This window comes from Anolis carolinensis, chromosome 1, assembly GCF_035594765.1.
Source record: "Anolis carolinensis isolate JA03-04 chromosome 1, rAnoCar3.1.pri, whole genome shotgun sequence".
Lineage (NCBI taxonomy): Eukaryota > Metazoa > Chordata > Lepidosauria > Squamata > Dactyloidae > Anolis > Anolis carolinensis.
The window spans coordinates 317,081,293-317,105,959 of NC_085841.1; the positions used below are offsets into that span (position 1 = coordinate 317,081,293).

Here is a 24,667-nt window from a genome sequence, read left to right on the forward strand (position 1 = left end):
TTAAAATCTGTGGCACAGACACTGAGAACTGGGAACCCTTGTCCCTTGAGTGCTCTAACTGTGCACCATCAGTGCTGCGGAATTCGAAGAGGCACGAATGGAGGGGAAAAGGGAGAAACGTGCCAAGAGTGATGCAATGGGTTAAACCCTTGTGCCAACAGAACTGCTGACCAAAAGGTTAGCAGTTTGAATCTAGGGAGTGGGGTGAGCTCCTGTCTGTCAGCTCATTTGGCTTCTCATTTGGGGACATGAGAGAAGCCTCTCACAGGATGCATCCCCTGGGTAACATCCTTGCAGATAGCCAATCCTTTCACACCAGAAGCAACTTGCAGTTTCTCAAGTCGCTTCTGACATAGGGGAAAAAAACCAGTGATTAGTCTCTTTGACATATGGACACTGGATAAGGCCAAATCTAGCCCAGGCTAGCTGACAACATCTCAAAAAGACCAGGATAACTCCAGAACTTTCTTAAACAGGGTAAAAAAAGCTGCCTCATGTGCCTCATGACTGGTTGGAGGTTGTACTTCTCCTGTGAACCAGCCATATGTCATGTGTACAACTTGAAGTGGCTGCAAGGTGAGCCCATTTTATTTGGCCCATGTAGACAAGGCCTTTTTTAGAGGAATATATATACAGTGCAACCTCTACTTAAGAGTGTCCCAACTTAGGAATGTTTTGAGTTTAGATGTTGCTCAGCCTGGGTTTTGTTTTGACATTTTGAGTTAAGAGCCAGCATGAGAGAACAGGGCTTTAGGTCTTCAAGGGAGCAGCCTCTGTGCCTCATGTCTCCATGCCTCGTGCTCTTGTCCACTTTGGGAGATTGCTGTCTGCGTTGCTCTTGTCTGCTTTGAGGAACTTTGAGTTAGTTGATTTTGTGTGCTTTTATTCTTGGTATGTTTGGCTTCATGAAGAAAGGGAGGGAGAGAAAGCAAGATAGGGAGGGAGAATGGAATGAGTAGTTTACCAAGTTTTTAAAAATCCCCACAGCTAATGAAATCTTCTGGCTCTTGCATAATAATGTCAACATTTTGAATTTATAATTTGCTCCTTGGAAGATTTTAAATAAAATATTCCTACCCTCCAATGGTTCTAAATGGACAGAAACAGTCTTTATTGATCCTCAGCTTGCCTTTTCCGGTACTTTTAAAATGTCTCAGTTTCTCTCCTTCTCACGTTTCCCCCTTTCTCCCCAGTTTGCTTTGATTACTGCAAAGCAAGATCAGAGTGCAAACAGCTTGTACTTAATAACAGCAAGAGCAAAGGGATGGAATCTTACCTGCCTCAGTAGCTTCAGGCAAAAGCTAACTGCTGTAGCCTCTCCCAAATTTTGCCACCTTTGGGTTTTCAGCTGTGAAATGTTGGAAGCTGTAAATGCCAGAGCAAACAGCCATTTTCTCTCACAAAATTGGGAATCAGTATAGGGCCGCTCAGTGTAACTGCTTTAAAATAGTGGCTCCTGTTTCAGACTTGGTGCCTGCTTCTCCTGTCCAAGGCTCAAATGGTGTCAGATAATGACTATTAGATAATGTAATATTCCAAAGGGGAATTGGGTTTATGTCACTTCGAGGGCATCAAGGTGGATCAATATTATGCTGAAGTGTTTAGCTCAGCTGTACATCTCAAAAATAGAAAAAGCTGTATTTTGTTAAAATTGTGAATGGCTTATCCAGGTTTTCTGAGATGGATAAACCATTGGTTGGATAAGGCCGCAGTAAGTCTCAAAGCTTTCTATATCAAGATCTGAGTTTAGAAAAAAAACTTCCAGAATTCCCCTGGCAGATAGGACAAATTGTGGTAGTAGGAAGGAGGATTCTCCTTATCTTTCAGGGAATTTTGTGTTTGCATGTGCATGTGCATTTGCACATGTGTGTGCATATATACAAGAAAATATCACCCTTTCCTTTTTATAAATTTGCCACCCCATTGAATTTGAAGGAAAAGAAAATAACAAAGCTAACTCCCTTATCCTTCTCCTTGTTTCATATCCAGAGGGTCCGGGCTGTGGCCCAGCTGGTTAGTAGCCAGCTGCAATAAATCACTACTGACCGAGAGTTTGTGAGTTCAAAGCCCAAGTCAGATTGAGTGCCTGACGGTCAAATAGCCCCAGCTCGTTGTTTACCTAAGCAACCCGAAAGACAGTTGCACCTGTCAAGTAGGAAAATTTAGGGACCACTTATGCAGGGAAGCTAATTTAACTAATTTACAACACCATAAAAAAAAAATCCAGCAGCGTGCCTGCCGGATGAGGAAGTACTCCATCAAAAGGACTCGTTGTCACAGTGGAAGATGAAGCAGCAGCTCCTCCTGTGGCCGGAATCAAGCATACCTTCACAAAGCCAGAAGCTGGAAAGTTAAATAGCCTCTATGTCTGTCTCTGCGTTGTTTGTCTAATGGCATTGAATGTTTGCCATATATATGTACATTGTGATCTTCCCTGAGTCCCCTTCAGGGTGAGAAGGGCGGAATATAAATACTGTAAATAAATAAATAAATAAATAAATAAATAAATAAATAAATAAATAAATGAACTTTAAATCTGATAGATCCAAAGATTACTTTGACATGTTCCCTTATTATCAGCACAGCAAGGCCAGTAGTTTACTGTTTGTTTTTTTTCAATATTTTTTTCAATATTTTTCAAGCTATCGAAGGTCTAATCTGTGGATGTAAAATCTGTAGATATGGAAGACCAACTGTAGACAACTGATGGAAGAAAAGGGGGCCCACACAAAAAAGTCACTAAACAGATAACAGAGAAATAGAACAGTTCACTTCACATTTACTGCTTTGACCCAGGCCATCCAGTCTAACCCCATCTTGCTATGAACTCCCCTCTGTCAGCTCCAGCTTCTCATGCGGGGACATGAGAGAAGCCTCCCACAGGATGGTAAAATTTTAGTGTCTATTAGTGTGTCCCCTGGGCAAAGTCCTTGCAGACGGCCAGTTCTCTCATACCAGAAGCGACTTGCAATTTCTCAAGTCACTCCTGACATTAAAAAAATATTTTTATTATTATCAGAATGGTTTAATATTTGGGATAATGCCTCCCTCCTGCTGGATTGCCGAGGGGTTATTTCAAATAAACTAAGTTTTTCAATTTATGATCTGATTGTATTTCTATCCTATAGCATTATAGTGAAATAGTTATGAGTTACTGTCACTTTATCAGCAAATGATAGTTTTGTAATGCAGTCTTCACAACAGTAATGTGTACTAATAGTGAACCTTTCTCCTTTGGATTGACTTTTGTAGATCTCCAGGTACATTTTTTACTAAGATAATGAAAATGTTATGCTTCAGTCACAACGTTTTATGTGAAGTCATTCAGTATAAACTTTGGTTTTATTTTCTAGGAGAAAAATCCCCCATCAATATTCTCTTAATGTCTTAGTGACCTACTTAAACTCTACAAGCTGAATACCATGACAAATTATATTCTTAGAATTATACTTTACCTGTATTTTTAAAACTCTCACGCATTTAGAAAGATCAAGAAGAAAAGATGAAAGAAGTATCTTCACTATGGTAATATTTCTGGAGAGCATAAGTCTTGAGCATTTTGGAATAAAGATACGGAAAATATTCCATTTACCACATGAACAACCAGGATAAATGCCTCAAAAACTGCTAATCAGCTTTTGTTCAGTTTCCAAAACATTACTTTCAATGATAATTTCAAGAAGCTTCATATCAAACCATTTAGACCAAACATTTCCTTGCTTTTTAGAATGCATTCAATGGTTCTGGAACTGGGTAAAGCGCAGTCTAGGCTGCATTTGGCCCCTTTTGTGACTCCAGAAGACCTAAAGACCACCGCAGTCTCAAATTTTGTAAACGTGAAAAAAAAACCAACCTTTCAACATCCTCAGAGCCTTCACCCCTCTCAGATAACTCTTTTTCCCTTTCAAAATGACAATAGGAATTGATCCTACACCAAGGCAACATTTTGAAGGCAAAACAGAGGAAGAAGATGGTCTTCTGGCATGGTTGTGCTCCTTTGAAGTTGGAAGTAGATTCACTGCCACATTAGAAGAACCATTTTTCTCTAAAAGCTGTTCAATAGTGGAATGGGCTACTTTGGAGGGCAGTGAACTCCTCCTTTGGAAGTTTTTAAACAGAGTTTGGATAGTCATCTCTCAGGAGAGCTTTGACTGTGCATTCCTGCATGGGAGGGGTTGGGATAGATGGCCCTTGTAGCTCCTTCCAACTTTATGATTTTTTGACCTATCTACAAAACTCTCTTACGCTTCTCATGTGTGTACTGTGTACATAATTGCAATTCTGGATAAGATAATGTTGCATGCATCCAACAAAATTGAGTCTAGTCCAGAAAAGTGTATATGCGTTAGTCCTTAAAGGTGTTACACAATTCTCCATATGTCCATATTTTTGCCGATCAGTGACAATGATATCCTTCTTTACTGGAAGCTTTCCAGGGGTCACTTCTTTGAATACTACTCTTCTACATGACATGTTTTCAGATATTAAAAGAAGTCTCTCATCTCTCAGTCTTGTTTACTCCAAACTAAATATACCTGGCCTTCCTCTCCCCTCATAATGTTTGGTTTCTTGAGCTTTTACATCTTGGTTGCCCTCTTCTGGACACATTCCAGTTTGTGAATATCCTTTTCGAAAAGTGGTGCCAAGAACTGCACACTTTATTGGAATAGTGGATACTTTAATTCTGGACAGCACAGATTAGAGGGAAATAAAATAAAGACAGTAAAATTGGTCATTGACAAAACATTGGTCTCAGATATATAAATCTCCCTTGCTTAGTTTTCAGTATACCTCACAACCTCTGAGGATGCCTGCCATAGATGTGGGTGAAACATGCTTCTGGAACATGGCCATACTGACCGGAAAACTCACAGCAACTCATAGGTCTCTATTAATGGTCATTGACAAAATGCTGTGGTAACTTGAGAGTGGACAATTTTTCTATACCTTAGATTAGAAGTTAACCTTTGAATTTACTCTCTGATTGAAACAAAATAGGCCTTCCTTGACCTCAAAGAGGCAGGAAGAGAGAGAAAATGTCCAGACTCACTCAAGAGTATGAGGAAAGTGTTCTGTTTAAAAAATGAAGAAAAAGAAAAAAAGAATAGGGAAGGGGGTCCTTGGCATCTGGGCTGGCTGCAAGATATGATTTCTGTGTTTGTATTTGATTTGGGGTTTGGTACAAGAATTTGTATGGCTCTTTCCATGTCCACATTTCTTCTAAATTTGAAGTGCATAATTCAAAATCAATATAAAATGTCCATCAAGGTGGGCCAAATTTCTTCATGAGGGATTGCAAATTTAGGATGAAAGTGACTGAAATACTGTGTCTGCTCTGAGCAGCACTCTTTCAAGGAGACTAACTATTTAGGTAAATTACATTTGATAGTTTTGTGTGTTAGATTATTGCTCATGAGGGGCTAGGTTGAAAACATTAAATACTGCATATGCACATATAGATTATGTGATAAAGTTAGCTGTAGATAAACTTAGCTGTAAATTAGGGGACTTAGATGGTCATAAAAACCTCTTATAGTAAATCCCATAATAATTTAATTTGCTGAAGGGAAGTGTGCTTTTTTAAAATCTAATTTTGTTTTACTTCTAAACATTGAATTCCTTGTGAATGTTTCAATATCATCCGCAGATGATCTCCTGAAAGCGTAAGCTATGAAGCTGAATCATGATGTATGGACTGCAAAATTAAAAGAGATATTTTATACTTCATGGCAACTGGGTATTTTAATGAAACATTTTTATTTAGTTTCAAAACCTGGTTAGTTGTCAAAAGTGTCAGAGAAAAATCTAAATAACATTGCTCAGCAGCAGATTCTGAAGAGCTAAGATGCAGCTGCCCAGTATTCAAGATTTTTAGGGATATTCAGTAGAGAACTACAGCATGAAAGACACTGTTCAAATTTCAGATGTACATGCTTTCAAATATAAAGTTATATTACAGAGTTTTGAATGAAAGTAAATCACTGCAGACTGAAATTCTCCCTCTGCTACATTTTTGCTCTAGACTGCCTATTGCAAACACTGAAGATGCAATTTTGATGAATTTCATATTATGTTATTTGGTAGATAAAAACCATGCATCAAAAGCCACTGCTATTTTCATCATAACATTACAAATAAACTGACATGGGGTAATATAGTTGTTAACCTTTTCTTTTTTTTAATGATGATGATTTGAACTGAATTACACAAAGCTTTTACAACATAGTGTTGCCCTGTTCTGGGGTGAAATGCCAATCTGTGTCTCTCTCTGTTGGCATACAATCTGTCTCTCTGTGTGTGTTGGTCAGATAAGTGAGCTAAATGAATATTCTACCCTTCATTTCATGCTGGGAATAAGCAGCTGAAGCAGCTCCACTGGCTTCTGATAATTTTCCGGTCCCAATTTAAAGTGCAAGTTATGACCTACAAAGCCCTCAATGGTCTGTGTCCTGCTTATCTTTGCGACCGTATCTCCCCCTATGAACTAGCATGGGCTCTTAGATCTTCTGGGAAGGCCCTGCTCTTGCTCCCACCCCCGTCACAAATACGGTTGGTGGGGACGAGGGATAGGGCCTTCTCTGTGGTGGCCCCCTGATTCTGGAACTCTCTCCCCAGGGAGATCAGATTGGCCCCCACCCTATCCACTTTCTGCAAAGATTTGAAGATGTGGATGTTCCAACATGCTTTTGAATATTAGGTCAGTCGTAACGTATTGCTGCTCAGTCATAACTGTTTATTACCCAGATCTCCAGCACTTTATTCCTACTCCTGATTTTTGTCCTGTATTTTTGCATATGCCTGCCCTTCCCATGTAATTTTAATAGTTGTAATTTGATATTGGCTGATGTATTTTATGATGTTTATTTTACTGTGAACTGTTTAATTATGTTGTTGTTGTGTTTTAACTTTTATCTATTTTGATCTCTGAACTTAGTTCCCACGTGAGCCACTCCGAATTTCTTCGGGGAGATGGAGGCGGGCTATAAAAATAAAGTTATTATTTTTATTATTATTAGAATCATCAGTTATATGTGGTTGGCCCTTCCTATCCACAGATTCTGTATCCATGGATTCAACCACCCATAACTAGAAAATATTGAAATATTCAAAACTCCAATCTTGATTTTGCCATTTTATATAACACAACTTTATTCTTCCCAATGGAACTTGGGCACCCATGCATTTTGGTGTTGTTGGGGGACTATGGAACCAAACCCCACTAGATAGCAAAAGGCCAGTGAATGTTTGCCTTGTCAGTGTGCTGCAGTGATTTGATTGTTGGAGTAGGATTCCTGCTTAGCCATAGAAAGCCACAGGGTGAACAAGTCACACACTTTGTTTCAGAGGAAGGCAATGACAAACAGGGCAGGCCCAAGGTAATTTTCAAGTGTAGGTGAACAGAATTTTGGCGCCTCCCCCCAAACCAATTACTGAAAATTAAGTGTTGGATAAGCAAAAATGTTGGATAATAAGGAGGGATTAAAAAAAAGCTTAAATAAAGAACAACACTCTGAAAACAGGGGAATTCCAGACAGGAAACAATCAGGGACAGCTAACACCTCTGAACCAAGGATGCCCACAGGGAGGAAGCAGCTAGGCTTTGAATCTGCAAGGCCATTAAATACTAATCAAGCTGGCCAATTGCAACATTCACACTAGCCTCAAACAGACAAGAGCTCTTTCTCCCACCCTGGACTTTCCACAGATATATAAACCCCACTTACCTAGCTTCCAACAGACCTCACAACCTCTGAGGATGCCTGCCATAGGTGTGGGCCAGGCCCTGGAGGCTGGGCACAGGCCCCGAAGCCAAGCGGGCCCAGAGACCGAACCCGAGAGGAGGCGGGGGGTGCATGCGTGCATGTGTGCGCATCCCCCGCCTCCTCTCAGCTTTGGTCCCTGGTCCCACTAGGCTTCAGCCTGTGAGCGGGACCAGACCAAAGTTGGGAGGTGCGCACGCACGCATGCACACATGCATGCACACCTGGGAACACCTCAACTGTGCCCCCAACAGAATGGCACCACAGGCAAGTGCCTGGTTCACCTGGCAGTTGAACCGCCTCTGATGACAAATCTCCTATGAGCACACTGTGGCAAAAACAAAACAAAACAATGCAAAAAAAAATCACACTATGGAAAGGTTTCCTTAGGGTTCAAAACTGATTTGAAGGCATGTAGCAATAATGTAATTTCTAAAGGAGCAGGAGTCATTTTTTTTAAAGTTGATGATGTGAGTAGCTAAACTACTACCAAAACTGGATGAAATATTAGCAAAAATTACAATTTCCTACATTTGAACAATATTGTAAATGTGTTCCTTTGGTAAGCCCAGGGTTTTAAATTTAAGTGAGTCTGGAAAAAATGCAGACCTTCCCCCAACCACCTCTAACTCCATGGTTTCTGAACCACAGTCTTTTTTTATATTTGTTTATTTTGAGGAAAATTCTGCCTAAAGCACATTTTTGTAAATTGTCCTAGAAAAATTCCTCCTACAAAATGCCCGACTCTTGCTCTCATTGATTTGGTCAGCTGGTAAAACTGGAATGACAATAAGAGGCCTTACATCCACATTACTTGCATTTTGATCTTTTGTATATGTAATAGAGAGGTTATAACTTTCAGTCCAGTTGACAGGCTTTTGAGAGGTTATATATAGGTTTCCTGACACCAACCATTATTTACTGTTTGACTGTAACATCAGTCTCTTTTTTGCTTTTTCAATACTGTTTGCACTATTTCTTTGTGAAAGGCATCTTGATTGAGCCATACAAGGGGAGATATTACTATCTTTCTATGGGATCAATGAAGATGTGTTTACAAGTCTAGGACACAGTGCACACACGGCAATAATGGATTTTAGTCTGTTTGTTGACTGAAAGCTCCTTTTCTTTGTAACTTGTCAATCTTGTATCTATTGCTTGATTGCAACATAAAAGGCTATTTGGACAAGCGCTGAAACAACAACTGTATCAATCTAGTTGAAGTGCTTCCCTACTCTAAATATGTAGCCTTTAGCAAGATAAATTGCTTAACATTTGAAAATATGCCCACTGTTTTCTTTGTTGCTGTACCGGTTCGGAAAGGCGCAACATTTCTTTAACTGTTCAAATACTAACGTGTACCTTTAAATTAAAAGATGGCAATGTAAAGCTCAAATGGTTGGGTATTGTAGGAAATTTTTGCAAAGCAACTGCTCATGTTTGCGTATTTGCAGTCTAGAGCACAACCCAAAGTAAGGGTAGTTATCCCTCCAATGACAGGTGACTTTCCACTTGGGATTTTGCCATACTGACAGTTGGGAATCAGCTGTACAGGCTGCTCAGCTTCATGCTAGTTTAACTGTTGTTTCTCTTGAAATGGCTAAAGGATCAGAAGAAGGGTCTGGATTTGTGTGCCCTGGCATGATTGTGTCCACTGATTCCTGTCTATGTAGGCTTCACTGATCACATCAATAAATATAACAATTCTGTTTAGTCAAAAATGCTCTATTGAAATCATGTCTGTCTATAAAGCAAGGTTGGGAAACATATCTCTCTTAATTTGGAAAATAATAATAATATTTCTGCAGTCTTTTTGGAAGCACAAATATTCCTTGAAACATGGCACACTCCTGACATAGGATATTGGATGGACATGTGGTCACATCTATTTTCAGGTTTTGAGGAACCCAGTGGGTTTCCCCCATTGGATCGATGTAGCCCATAATTGAGCCAATGGTGGAAATTGGCCCCTAGACCTCTGATCCATCAGAATTTGGAAAGTTAGTAGGGTTAGACCTGGTTACCATTTGGATTGGAGACTACTAGGTTTTCAGAATCCTACCTGAAAGCCTGGAGAGCCATTGCTGTCAGTCATCTGCACCATAAAATTAATGCATTTGACTCCACTTTAACTGCAATGGCTCACTGCTGTGGGATAATGGGAGCTGTAATTTTACCAAATTGTCTTCTCTGCCAAAGAGTGCTGGTGATTCACTGACCTAAAACTCCTTTATTAGGAAAGTTAGTAGGGTTAGAACTGGTTCCTATTTGGCTCTTCTGGCTAAATGCAATAAGATATGACAGGGCAGTACAATAATGTATATTGTTTTAAATGCCTATTCATGTTTTTTCCTTGATTGCTTACAGTGTTTTATATTTATATGTTTTACTATTTTGTATTGTATTTTTAACATGTTTGGGCCCCCACTGTGAGAGAAAAGCAGCATATAAATAAAGATTTATTATTATTATTATTATTATTATTATTGACACAACAACATAGTATGACACAGCAAACAAGATAGATATGCTGGATTTCGTATCACAAAATCATAAGTCAAACACTTCCCAAGCATTTAGGACTGTGTGATGTATTTTCAGATGATGCGTACAGATCCCAGTAAGGTGGCCTTTTGCATTATTATTTATAAATGAGGTGTGAGCATTGTGTTATTGTGCTAAAGTAGTCTATTGGAGTGGGGTGAGTTATGAATTATACAGATGTAGTATAGCAACCACATTTTGTAATTTTTATTTTCAGTTCCAATTGGGAATAATAATGGTTCTCTGCATATGACCTGTTGATCTCATTATAAAGGCACTGAAATACTGAAAGAGCTCAGATGTTCTATTCTGATTTTTATGAAAGAATATAAAACTAAATCCTTTATGTCTAGGAGACAATATGTTTCTGGCAAGTAATATAACACTGTAGGTCATAAACGCCACTGAAGAATATCTGACCAAGTCAAGTTTAAAGATAGCTGAATTGAGTAGAAAAGGTTGCTAGGCCAAGTACAGGAATAGCAGCAACAGTAGAAAGAGACTGAGATGGTGAGTTTGGCAATAGCAGTAATCAGTACTAAATTTTCTTGCTTTTCTCTCTCTATGTCTTGTGAACCTAAAGCCTGTTGCAGGGACATAGTATTGTTTTGCCCAACAACTAGCCTATACTTCCAACAGTTTGTAGGTGCCACATTAATAATAATAATAATAATAAAACTTTATTTATAACCCGCCACCATCTCCCCAATGGGGACTCGGGGCGGCTTACATGGGGCCATGCCCAGACACCATACAATATAACAAAATAAAACAATATATCATAACACAATATAATAGTACAAAAATAATCATATACATTACAACACAAATCAGAGCAGACAGGGCGGGCCACATGAACATTTAATTAAAAACTCGGGAGAGAGAGGCATATAAGTAAAGAGAACAGGGGTATAAGATGGAACAGTCCAAACAGTCCAAAGGATAAAATCCAAGGGGAGTAATCAAAAAGGTATATAACATTTACTCCCCGAAGGCACATCGAAAAAGCCATGTTTTTAGATCTTTCTTAAAAGCCAATAAGGTGGGGGCTTGCCTGATCTCAGAGGGCAATGAATTCCACAGTCGGGGGGCCACAGCAGAAAAGGCCCTCTCTCTCGTTCCCACTAGACGGGCCTGGGATAAAGGCAGTGGCGAAAGAAGGGCCTCCCCGGATGAGCGGAGGGATCGAACAGGTTTATAATAGGAGATACGGTCACGAAGGTAGGTGGGTCCCAAACCGTTTAGGGCCTTATAAATGATGGTATTCACCTTGAATTGGGACCAGAAGGTGAACGGCAGCCAGTGGAGCTCTTTGAACAGGGGAGTAGATCTCTCCCTGTAGCTCGCCCCTGTAATTAATCTGGCCGCCGAGCGCTGAACCAATTGTAGTTTCCGGGCCGTCTTCAAGGGAAGCCCCACGTAGAGCGCATTACAGTAGTCCAGTCTAGAGGTAACTAAGGCATGCACCACCGTGGTCAAGTCAGACTTCACGAGGTATGGTCGCAGTTGGCGCACAAGTTTGAGTTGTGCGAAGGCCCTCCCGGCCACCGCCGACACCTGAGCCTCAAGCGTCAGCGCTGAGTCCAGGAGGACCCCCAAACTGCGGACCTGTGATTTCAGGGGGAGTGCAACCCCGTCCAGGACAGGTTGCCACCCAATACCCCGATCCGACGCGCGACTGACCAGGAGGGCCTCTGTCTTGTCAGGATTGATCCTCAGCTTGTTCCTCCTCATCCAGTCCGCCACAGCGGCCAGGCACTGGTTCAGCATCCGAGGGGCTTCCTTGGATTCAGATGGAAAGGAGTAGTGGATTTGCGTGTCATCTGCGTAGAGATGGCAACGCCCTCCAAAACTCCGGATGACCTCTCCCAGCGGTTTCATGTAGATGTTGAATAGCATCTGTATCAACTGTACTGATATACTGGAAAAGGCAAAACACCGTGTGCATTAACTTTGCTATTAACCTATTAAAATTTCATAGTAATTTTAAACCAGCTGGTGTGCCAATTATTTGTCGTTTTGTTACAAAACAGTAGCAAAAGTAGCAACCTTATTTTTGATACCTGTTTTAGGAACAAAGTTATGTTTTGGAACGTAATCATAAGCATGCATAGTAATTAGTAAAAATCACTTGGTGCAGTAAAGTTTACTCTCATTTAAATGTGTATAATATTGTGTGTAGTCTGTTTGTGGTTCAGGACAGGCGTGGGCAAATTTGGCAGATTTAGGGTCTATAACACTTTCAGCCCCTGGGAAACTGTCATGGGCCTGTCATTGAAACTTGGCAAAAAATCACACTATTTCATTTTTGCAGCAAATGGCAAAATTCTATTAAATAAGCACTTGGAGGCGTGTTCCTGATTTGCCAGCAACATTTGCCACACAAATAGTTGCCCAGTTTTGGCAGTGAAGGTTTTGAGGGTGCATTGGGGAAATGTGTGTACCCATCTGTCATCCAACCCTGCTTTAGAGCTTGCACAGGAAATAAGTAAAAACCCAAAGCAAGACTTGCTGCTGGCAAAACTAGACTAGAATGGGGTCAAAGAAACTATTCTGCATCCCACTATAGACTAGATGCATCAATTGCTGTATAGCTATTAGCTGGGTAATGTCATTTACTGTACTACTAAATACTTGTATATTATAAAATCTTTTGCATTACAGGATGTATTTACTGAGATATGCAAAAGAAGCAAATGGATACAAGTCCTGCACATATTATTATAAGTGGGATGCATGTGAAAGAGTGAAAGGGGATTGTCACAGCATTGCCCACCTCTATTGTTTATGTGCTGATCATCATGCCTTATGCAGAGAATGAAATATCTGAAATCTTGGGGGTATTTCCTTGGGTGAGCAATATGGACTTTACAGAAGACACGATCTACAGCAGTGGTTCTCAACCTGGGGTCCTCAGATGTTTTGGCCTACAACTCTCAGAAATCCCAGCCAGTTTACCAGCTGTTAAAGGCCAAAAACATCTGGGGACCACAGGTTGAGAACCACTGATCTACAGGATCCCCTTTCTTTCTCCCTCATGTGGGTGCTCTTTGAAGGTCAGCACAGGTTGTCTACAACAATAAGGAGCTCTTACAAGCTCTTGGGCCATCTGGGAGCAGCAACATCGATGACATGGGCCCAATCCTTCTCCATGTGGACAGTGGACTGGTTCAGATCAGACCCATTCCTGGTACCCTCACTATGCCTAACCCTCAGGGTCGCTCTGAAATTTAAGGTAAACTCTGAAGCATCCCCCATATTTTCCTAACATGGGGCTAAACTGGATTAATCTGGTTTACCCCATAATTCCTATATCATGGAGAAAATCAGGATTGAATGCATGGTAAGTATATATATGTATGTATGTATGTATGTATGTATGTATATATATATATATATATATATATATATATATATATATATATATATAAAGGATCCTCAAACTAAAGCCTGTGGGATGAATACGGCCCTCCAAGGTCATTTACGTCCCGTCCCCCACCCTAAACCTTTGACTTAGGGTCACCCTAAGTCTGGAGTGACTTAAAGGCACACAACACCAACAATCCTAATTAACTTGACTATCTTACCAGCCAAAAGTATGTCGCAATAGAATCAGCAACAAATACAGCAATCCACACATAATCACATCCATGAATGCTTAATCTGCAAATGTAGAGGGACAGCTGTATTCATTCAATCTAGAATCATACTAGCATTTTTAGATGCTACGTCACACTGTTGGCTCATATTCAATTTCAAATGCATTTCTGGATGAAAAGGATTGATGAAAGGCACAGAATGATAAATGCTCAGAAATATGCTAAGTTGCTTTCAGCAAACTGGATGCAGTTTCTCTCACTGTATCCTAAGCAGGCATTCCCCCCCCCCCTTGCATTTTTCAAGTCCTTTCTGCAATTCCCATTGCTGTGAGAGAAACGGCCTCACTTCTCTTTCATTAGAAGCTGGAAGCAATATCCATAAGTTGAACATTCCTAATATTTGCCTGGCCTTTTTCGTTGTTGTTTGAAGCTGATTTTTTTTCCTTGACAGCTTCATGTCATCCTGGTGTCATTTGCTCTGTCAATCTCCGTCAGTTTTTCTCAGCAGCAGATAGATGAAAATTTAAAAGGAAAAAATCATCCCAAAGTGTCACCTTAAAGCTTTACAACTAAGCAGCTATTTTTGCAGCCCATTCATATTTTCAGCCATAATACATTTTGTTTGCAAGATCTTTCTGGACTGCCTTCTAGGCTCCATTGCAATCAGCAGACTTTTACACCAAAATGATTGCCATCGAAATATTGTTACTACTAGATCATTACTAACAATGGGTGCAATCAGGTCAGAGGCTCATTGATCAATGGAAGTAGGTTAAGTAGGTGCTTACCGCTGAACTCAATGGGACTTGAAATATAAGTAGATAATTGGAGAGGCTGTTTGCAAATCATGTGATTTGTGCAATTTGGCCTCAGTAGGAAATCAGTCCTGGGATTTGTGTTGGAGGAATGAGAAAAGCAAGCCATAAAGGGCAGCCCTCAGAATGAAAATAATTGAGTGCTTTCAATTATATAGAACTCAAATGGATAAATACAATAATTTCTGGAGAAGAACTACTGGATCTTTGCTCTGCAGTAACTGCCCAAATATTTGATGTGATCTTCAGCTGGAAAAATCCAAGAAAATGTATGTCTTGGTAAATGTTCACTTGGAAAGTGGAGATGCCACATTTTGCTGATAACTTGTCAATGGGGTGGGAGTTGAGGATATCTGCAGATGTCATATATAAACACAGAAACTGTGAGAGGAAAGCAGATCATTCCTAGTTGTTTTTTCATCACTGCAGAAATAACGTGGTCCAAACCGAATGCAATGGCATGGTTCTCAAGACATGAGGCTGCTGTTCCTGTAGAGGAATGAGAAACTGGCAGAAAAAACATGACCTCTTAATCATGGGGATCTGTCCTGTTTATGCCATGTCACAGCCAGCATAACCTGGCCACCTGCTTCCTTACTTGAATTGATTAATGGGCTCTGTGGCCAAAGAACTAAGCAATTTTCTTCTATTTTGTCAGGTAGCATTTTGGACTTGTTTTCTGTTGCCCTGGAGACTAGGACTTGGAGCAATGGGTTCAAATTACAGGAAAGGAAATTCCACTGGAACATTTGGAAGAACTTCCTGACTGTACGAGCTGTTCAACACCCTCAGAGTGTAGTGGAAACTCCTTTGGAGGCTTTTAAACAGAGATTGGATGGCCATCTTTCAGAGGTGCTTTGATTGTGCTTTTCCTCATGGCAGGGGGTTGGACGAGATGATGCATGTGGTCTCTTCCAACTTTATTATTCTATGATTCTATGATTCTCCTAGGAGCAATCTGAATTATGCTATTGTAACACCACCTCCATTGATCCGCCTAGATCTGTGCCTGGGACAAGTATTTCAAATGCTTCCACAGTTTACATGAATTGGAATTTTGGTTTGTTTGTTTACAGCTCTAAAAATGGTAGTTCAAACAAGTCACTTTTCCAAGCTATGCTCTTCAGCCATTAATTTTGTTTAGTAATGCTCTTATTAAACATTAAAAGGGCTCTTTGGTAATGTGTAGAGTCCCGCATCTCAGGTGTGACTGGTGGGAACGAGAGAGAGGGCCTTCTCGGCGGTGGCTCCTCAGCTCTGGAATGTGCCTCCTAAAGACATCAGAATGGATCCCTCCCTGCTATCCTTCAAAAGGCAAGTGAAAGTTTTTCTCTGGAAGGAAACTTTTAGAGAAGACAATGGGTAACCTGTTAAATGGCTATTGGATTCAACTATGGCAATGAGATGGATTGGCAATGAATTGGCTTTTAATATAATTGGTTTTAATGTCATCTAATACTGTTTAACATGTTTATTATGTATAGTTCTTTTAATGTTTGTGTTCTCCCATTTTTATCCATTTTGTTTGAGTATTTGAACGGTATTGAGTTGCTGCCGAATGATAGCCGCTCTGAGTCTCTCAGTGAGGGAGAGAAGGTGGGATATAAAACAAAGTAAATACATAAATACAATAACCATCATTGTGCTTTTTCTGTCTTCCCTGCCTAGGGATGATTTTCTTAAATGCACTTTACACACACACACACACACACACCATGTTTGGATTATATTAGTAGGGGGAAAACGCAATATGTCTTGGGACGGTGGTCTTAGATTTAAATATGATCTCTCCTCCAAGGCAATTAAAAAAATTAAAATAACTCTGCAAACCTTCTTATGCAATAAATAATCCTTCCCCATTCAAGAATGTCCCTGATCAAAATGACTTCCATGGGGCAGACAGGAACATCCATGTGTTATTGTTGAAGGTAACCAAGTTGCCAAGCAGCAAGGCTTTCTTCTTTCTTTTTCCTTCTTTCCTCCTCCTCCTCCTTTTGACTCATCACACCAGACCATGGATCCACTTTAAATCTAGTTTCTGCCTCCTGTTTGTAGTTTGGTGAGGCCCAGGGCCTGTCTGACTGAGCTGTTTAAAGGCCCCACCCTAAAGTGGATTTAAAGTGGATCCAAGCTCTAGTGTCATAAGGTCCCTTGTGTTTAAAATCAGTTTGTTTAATTGCATTTTAACATTTGTATTGAGAGTTTGAAAATTTGTATTGTGTTTTTTAGTGCTTTGGGTGCTGTACAATGCTTTGGGTACTGTAAATCAGATTTAAAATAAATAAATGGATAAATAAATAAAATTTTCTGTTCTGCTATTTCACAAAAATGATTGTGTATAGCAAATAAATTGCTTTCTAGAAACTGACATTCTGAATAAGTTCTTTGGAGACTTAAAAATCTAGCTTGCAGTAACTTGAAAGTCATTGCATTTTACATTGTATGTGTGGATGACAAAACCAAAAAGTGCAGGTTTGGGTTCAGTTGCGCACCTTACATGTTTCCCCTTGATAGTGTTCTGTCCTTTGTCTCTGTGAGAAGCAATAGTGACACACTGTGGCAGACCGATTCCCTTCTGATGTGCTCTTCCCCCTGGTAAGGAGCTGGAGATATCACCCAACCTTTCTTTGCTAAGTTAAGTTAAGTTCCTTATTAATTTCAGCAAATTTTCTTAAACTCCCAATATATTCAGCATACCCTTCGCTGTATCCTGTCAGGATGTGACATAACATTTTATAATGTGATGCTACATGTTATATAATGCTTTAAATTAAAAAGAAAAGAAGAAATCAAGACATTTCTTTCAAAGAAGCACTAAGTAGCTAATGTGAATATTTGGGGTAATTGGCTCTCCAAAGATAGAGGGACCATTATTTCAGGTTCCCTGGTGAGTGTTAATTAGTCTTATTGCCTCCTTGTTTAACAAAAGAGGATGTTGCTAGTACTACTAAATCTATAATGACACATATGGCTTGTGCAACATAGGTATTTTAAAGTAACATGACTGACAGTCAAGTAATTCTATTCACAACAGAGCATGCTTACAAGAGTCAGTTATCCCAGTAAGGGCTGCTTCACATAAGAAGAAATTCTAGTGCTGAAATCACTTGTGTACAGGCATTTGGAGAGCAACACTGGATGCAAATTGTCCTGTGGGATTTACTGCATGCACACAGATGGGGAGAATCCAGAATACAACAAATCATATCTTCTTGGCACACGTTCATGGAGCAAATTATACGGTTCTGTTGCTGATGTATCAGAAATATTATTGAAACAATTCTAAAACTTACTCCCAGAGCAGTTTACATTTTTCAAACATAAATGTAAATAGAGTACATCCATATTTTATTAACTAAAATGCTACAAAGATGATTGGTGTGGCATTCAATGCACAACATTCAAACACATTAGGGACCTCATCACATCAGGACAAATTCGGCGGCATGCACTGGTTTGCCTATCCTTTTACAAAGAAGCCTGGCAGCTCCTATCCCATGATGCACTGCAACTTGTATCAGGGCTCCATTGTGAAAAGGAAAGCAAAACAGTGAATGCAGCGGTGGCAGCAGCACAGGAAGCTTCCCGTGTTGCTTTGGATCAATGGGGGAAAGCCAGGCGATGGATGTAGGATGGGGACTCTGATGAGTCAGGCAATGTGGTACGATGGGTTCCTCCTGCCCCTGAATGGGCACCACCAGAATTGCCATGATCCATGGTGATTCCAGTGACCTTTGTGATGAAGTCGAGGTCTTGGGTGAAGTCCAACTTTGCATAAAGAGAAATCTGATCATGTAATGAAACCTCCTTCACTTTGGCTCCCTCATTTCAAAATCTGCTTTTGTGGGAACTCCAATCAAGTGAAGCAGATTTGGAAAAGCATGATGTGGCTGCAGGAGAGAGTGATGGTGCATTTTTGTCATGGAAAGACATAACTCTATATATGCATATATAAGTTTAGAAATATTAGTAAAAAAATCAACCAATCAAAAACTTTGGGTCAACTGTGTTGTCGAAGGCTTTCATGGCCGGGATCACAGGGTTGTTGTATGTTTTCTGGGCTGTATGGCCATGTTCTAGAAGTATTCTCTCCTGACGTTTCGCCCACATCTATGGCAGGCATCCTCAGAGGTTGTGAGGTATGGAGAAACTAAGCAAGGAAGGTTTATATATATCTGTGGAAAGTCCAGGATGAGAGAAGAACTCTTGTCAGTTGGAGGCCAGTGTGAATTTTGTAGTTAATCACCTTAATTGAATAGCTTCATCTTCTGGCTTCTTCCTGCCTGGGGGCATCCTTTGTTCAGAGTCGTTAGCTGCCCCTGGTTCCCATGTCCAGAACTCCTCTGTTTTCAGAGTGTTGTTTCTTATTTACTGTTCTGATTTTTGAGTTTTTTAATACTGGTAGCCAGATTTTGTTCATTTTCATGGTTTCCTCCTTTCTGTTGAAGTTGTCCACATGCTTGTGAATTTCAGTGGCTTCTCTGTGTAGTCTGACATGATAGCAACACTCTGAAAACAGAGGAGTTCCAGACATGGGAACCAGGGGCAGTTAATGACTCTGAACAAAGGATGCCCCCAGGCAGGAAGAAGCCAGGAGATGAAGCTATTCAATTAAGGTGATTAACTACAACATTCACACTGGCCTCCAGCTGACACTGGCCTCCTCTTCTCTTACCCTGGACTTTCCACAGATATATATAAACCTTCCGTGCTTAGTTTCTCCATACCTCACAACCTCTGAGGATGCCTGCCATAGATGGGGGTGAAACGTCAGGAGAAAATACTTCTAAAACATGGCCATCCAGCCCAGAAAACATACAACCACCCTTTGGGTCAACTCATAGATCATTTTAAGTGCTATACTTTAACTCTTATAAAAATGAACTATTCCCTTCTTTGAGGAGAGAGGTAAAATGCAAGAGCTTGGTCTATCCCAGGAGAACGCAAATGAAGCACCAATCCCCTCTGCTTTCTCTGCCATGGTGCTGTTTTTGGCCTTATCAAATGCCTGGGTGGGTAAATGGTAGCAGTAGCCAGGGACAGCTGTTCCCCTGAGATAGCATCAGTGCTTTCTCCTCTCCATGGAATGATCCTTCACTTATCCATGAGTCATATCAAAATCCATAATTTTTGGGCCCCAAACCTGCCCTTAATAGGAGGTTGACTCGTACATGAGTACATACAGTAATTGGTTTCCACTGCCCAGCTTAGACATATTGCAATGTGACAAAAAAAAAGTATGAGTTTACCACTCAGTAGGTAAGCTGAAGGAATGTGAACATTGTCTTATGACTTAGTTACTGACAGCCAGAGGTTGGGAAATGCTGGGAGATGCTTTTTGGAATTCAAGTTGTATTCTAAAAAATAAATATTATTAAGCACCACTGAACACTGGGTAATAGTTTATCCATGATCTTATTGTGGAGTTTGTAAAGTGAAGCTTATCAGTTCAACCTATTACTGTGTTAAGTCGTAGAGGAAGGAAACCTGCAGTCGAGTTCTAAGGTCTGGACTGGCAGTCCTGTACAACATCAGGTGTGATGGCTGGTCAGATGGTGGATAAGTTTAAGGCTCTTATAGAGGTAATTCTGATTTGTCTTCTAAACTATTGATTGTAGAACTTGAGGAATACACTATCTCATACCTGTCTCCCGTCTCCTGTGACATTTGGGGTGATTATTTGCTTTCCCCTTTGGCATCACAAAGCTTCTTCACAGGTATATATGTGCACTTGTGCAGCATATAGTATTACATATTAGAGAGCATTCGGATTATTCATATTGCATTGTGCAGAACCACATATTGATAATGAGCTCTTGGAAGAGCATGTAAAAATGCATTTTTTTAAAAAAAAGTATTACTTTTTTCACATTATTTCCCCCCTCTGACAAATACTGCTTTCTTGCCTCAGGCACTGTGAAAATCATACTGACAATTGCATGTGTATTTATACTGATGTCCTGATATTAGCATGTTGTTAAAAACAGAAAACCTGGCAATACAATATGCAGCTAAATACATTTCTTCCTGAAAGGAACAAATAAAATAGGCAGCAAGAGATGTCACCCATATGATAATTTTGCAGATTCATGAATAGCTCAGCGGATGTTGGAGAGGAAGAAGGGATCACAAGTGCATGGCTTATTTTTGGGCTTTTCAGAACTTAGTTCTAGAATGTGAGAGATTATCCAGTACCTGTTTGTAATTCAAGGTACTTTTCCTCATAATGAGAAAGAATAGAACATCCGCACTGTAGAGAAATAGATCCTTTGGGTATGTGCAGAGTGAATTCAATTTCTTGCTTGGCTGCTGTATCTTTTAGAAATAGAGGTCTTCCAAGTCAGATGGAAGGACTTTTTTCTAGGTGAGCTTGGGATCTGGGACCTCTCGGGACTGTATTATCTGTATTACAGAAGTGGAAGAACAACCAGTTATGCCCACATTTAGGAGGAATCCACGATTAGCCCATAGAAGATGTGATGTCTCATGGGCCTTGTAGTCCCGTTCCTAGTGCTATTGTGGCTGATGAGGAGGAAAATTTGGGATTTCCACCGGTTCAGCTTGAATCGGAGCCTCGCCACCTGGAGGATGTTTGTCCTCAGGAAGTTAACCAAACAAGCCTTGGGCAGAATTCTCCCCCGTTTTCCCAAAAGGATAATTATAATAGAGATAGAGGAGCCAGGGAGGCTAATCGCAGGAGCCTCAGAATCGCTGCCAGACAATTAGCTGATTAGGTCTGCTTCCCTTGGGAAATTCTAAGGAGTCATGCATCTGGACAGAGTTGGGTTTCCTTTCTTGTTCTCCAGGGAAAGTGTTCTGTTGGCGGGAAAACAAGACCCTATATAGGGGTTTTGCCGCAAGGGGAACCTTGCGGAGTCAATTTGTTCAGGTTGAGGAGAGAGATCGTGTGTAGACTTCGTACCCCAGTTCCTTGTTTCACGGATCAAGTTTCCAACCTAGCCTTGTTTCACAGATCAAGATTCCAGCCTTGCCTTGCTTCACGGACTTCTATGGACTCAGTTCATGTTTCATGTTTGCCTTGTTTCAAGTTTGATCTAGCCAAGATTCAAGCCTATTTTCCAGCCTTGTTGTCAAGCTTCCTTGGACTTTAAAGACCCTGTCATTCCCCACACCATTGCTTGGCAAGGTGTGTGTTTCAGTCAAGTGGATTATAACTTTGGACTTTAATATCTTATATTGGACAATATATTTCTGGACTATATTTGACCTCATCTGAAAGGTCTGCTTCTGAACTATACTCTTCACTTGTTTTTATTGACTTTATATATTTCTTTAATAAAGATATTAGATAGATTCTGGTCTCTGCGCATGGTTATTGGTGCTCTGCAGCCTGGGTCCTGACAGAAGAGGTGTTTTTTTTAGCACTCCTGTTTCTGAAAGCCTTATTTCCAAAAGTCACCCTGCTCCCGCATTCCTCCTTACAGATCTTAGAAAGTAAGATGGATTTTTGTCCTTGAGGCTATTGGCAAAAAGCTACATATAGGAGAAACAAATATTACATGGTATGAGTTTTCATAAGCAAAGGAGTTTATTACACAAGACAGGCAAATTGCAGTTGAAGCAACCGTGTCTTTGTCTATGACACATTACATGTTGTTGCTCTTTTCCTCCATCTCTCTCTGTGGCAAACAGTCTTGTGAGTGTTTCCCTTACAAACACAAATAATTTGTTTTGTTTCAAGAACTGCTTTCCAGTGGTGTCTCACTGGGAGAGCAGTGGGAAAGGAGCAATGTCATGTGATAAATCCTAGGCAAAAATGCTATTGTCCTGCTGTAATTGCGACTTACCTGCCTAGTATGATAAACTCCATCTCCATTATCGGTGGAAACTCAGACATATCCATCAATGGGTCAAGCCCAGTGTGCTTGGATTTAAATTAATCTGTATCAGGGGTCCCAAAACTTTTTAAACAGGGGGTGTTGGAATCACAGATGCCTTAAAGGGCCAGACTTAAAAGTGTCTTCAAAACAGAATTTATTGAAATAAAAGGAAAAGGACACAGGGATACTTAAATGCAGTTCCACTGGTAAAAATCTCAGAAACCCAAACCAGACCTGGTTCAAAAGGGTAAACAGAAATGTAATCCAGATAAACTGGATACAAAAAGCAACAAGTCAAAAAAACAAAAAGGCACAGTACACAAATGGTTAACAGAGGGAGTTGCAAGAAGAGAAGTGTCGTCAGCCGAAGTCCAAGGTCGAAGCAGGAGGAATCCAAAGCAGCGTTGCTCCAGTGTCTGCAGAAGCAGCATCTCCAGCCAAACCAGTTCAGGTCCAAACTGCAGATCCGAGTCCAACACCGAAGATGAAACAGACAGCAGCAAGACTACAAGAAACTTTTCCAATACCCAGCACACGAATGCACATCAACACCCCTCCTTCTGCAAAGACCCCTCACCCCTGAACCCACTTTTATCTACAAACCATCATCAGAGGATGAACTGACCACCGCCCCATCACTATCCCCCACAGCTGCTCCCAGCTCTTCACATGAATTCCCTTGACTCTCCCTCCAATTCCTCCATCTCCTGTCAAGACTTAGATCCCCCCAAGAATCAGTTGGACCCCTTGATTCACTCCCAGAGAACCCCATGAAGGTATTACTATTTGTTGGTGCCTCACAAATAGCTTGCACTTCTCTTATCTTAGTCCAATCCATGGTGTCTCCTTCTTCTCCTTCACTCATTGACCCATCATCCCCAGAGAATTCCTCAAACGACTCTTCATCTGTAGGTGCTGTAAGTATGTCCCGAATCCTCTTTCTCTGTTGCTCATCATCAGATTCCTGCTTCCGAGAAACCCTTTCCCCCCTTCTGACACCCATACTACTATCTGCAACATTATCATCCCCAGAGAATCCCTTAAACGACTCCTCTTCTGTAGATGCTGTAAGTATGTCCCGGATCCTCTTTCTCTGCTGCTCATCATCGGATTCCTGCTCCCGAGTAACCCTTTTTCCCCTTCTGGCACCCATACTACTGTTTGTAACGTTACTCACAAGCTCTACTACAACAGGGGGGGGCAGTTCACAGTCCCTCAGACCGTTGGAAGGCTGGACTGCAGTTTTTAAAAAAACTATGAACAAATTCCTATGCAGTGCACACTGCACATATCTTATTTTGAATTAAAAAAAATAGGAATAAATACAGCCTCAATGTTAATCATAATCATAATAAAAATCATAATAAAAATATAAAGAGGGTTGGAAGAGACCCCTTGGGCCATTTAGTCCAATCTCCTTTTACCTTTGTTCACCAAAAGCACTAGCAAAGCACCCCTTAATAATTAATTATTAATTAAATAATAATTAAAATACCATTATAAACAAGAAAAGCTTTGGAAGGCACGCACCAGGCTAGGGAGGAGGTGCCGCACGCACCTTTCTCAGTGGAGGAGGAGGGAGCTCCCGCCTCAGGGACCAGATAAATGGCTTCGATGGGCTGCATGTGGCCCCCAGGCCTTAGTTTGGGGACCCGTGATCTATATCCTAGCCTGAAATTTGGAAGCAAGTATCAGATTCTTTTTGTTCAGTGACAATTGCTTTTTACGAAGCATCTTTTTAAGATGATATAACATCCTTACCTTATGAGGTATTGGCATCACTTCCTGTTAATCCATCATCATCAACCATCTCCTTATTTCTTTCTTGTGTATATGCGTTTGATTTCCCACTTTCCAAATTAAAAGGTCCTCGTAAATCTGCACTCCTTTCATGACTTTTTTTGGTCACACAATTGCTCAGTACCTTTAAACCTCCGGTGTCTGCATTATTTATGGTATTTAATACAGTCCCTCGGCTGTACTTAGGGATCATGTCTTCAGTTGGTGTTTGTGTTGGGTTTTTCATGTGAGTACTGCCCTGGGTGTTTGAAAAAGATATTGTATCTCAGCAAGAGACTGACATTTACTACTGTCAGAAGGACTCTAAA

The 24,667-nt window shown here is 40.6% G+C and overlaps 1 long non-coding RNA gene across 1 annotated transcript in view; it reads left to right on the forward strand.

The window, feature by feature from the left end:
* Positions 1 to 16,297, forward strand: part of LOC134295473 (uncharacterized) — a 78,967-nt gene extending 62,670 nt beyond the window's left edge. The window contains exon 3 of the long non-coding RNA XR_010002061.1: positions 15,377 to 16,297. This is a non-coding gene — a long non-coding RNA (uncharacterized LOC134295473). The remainder of the gene's footprint in view (positions 1 to 15,376) is intronic.
* The last annotated feature ends 8,370 nt before the right edge of the window (positions 16,298 to 24,667 follow it).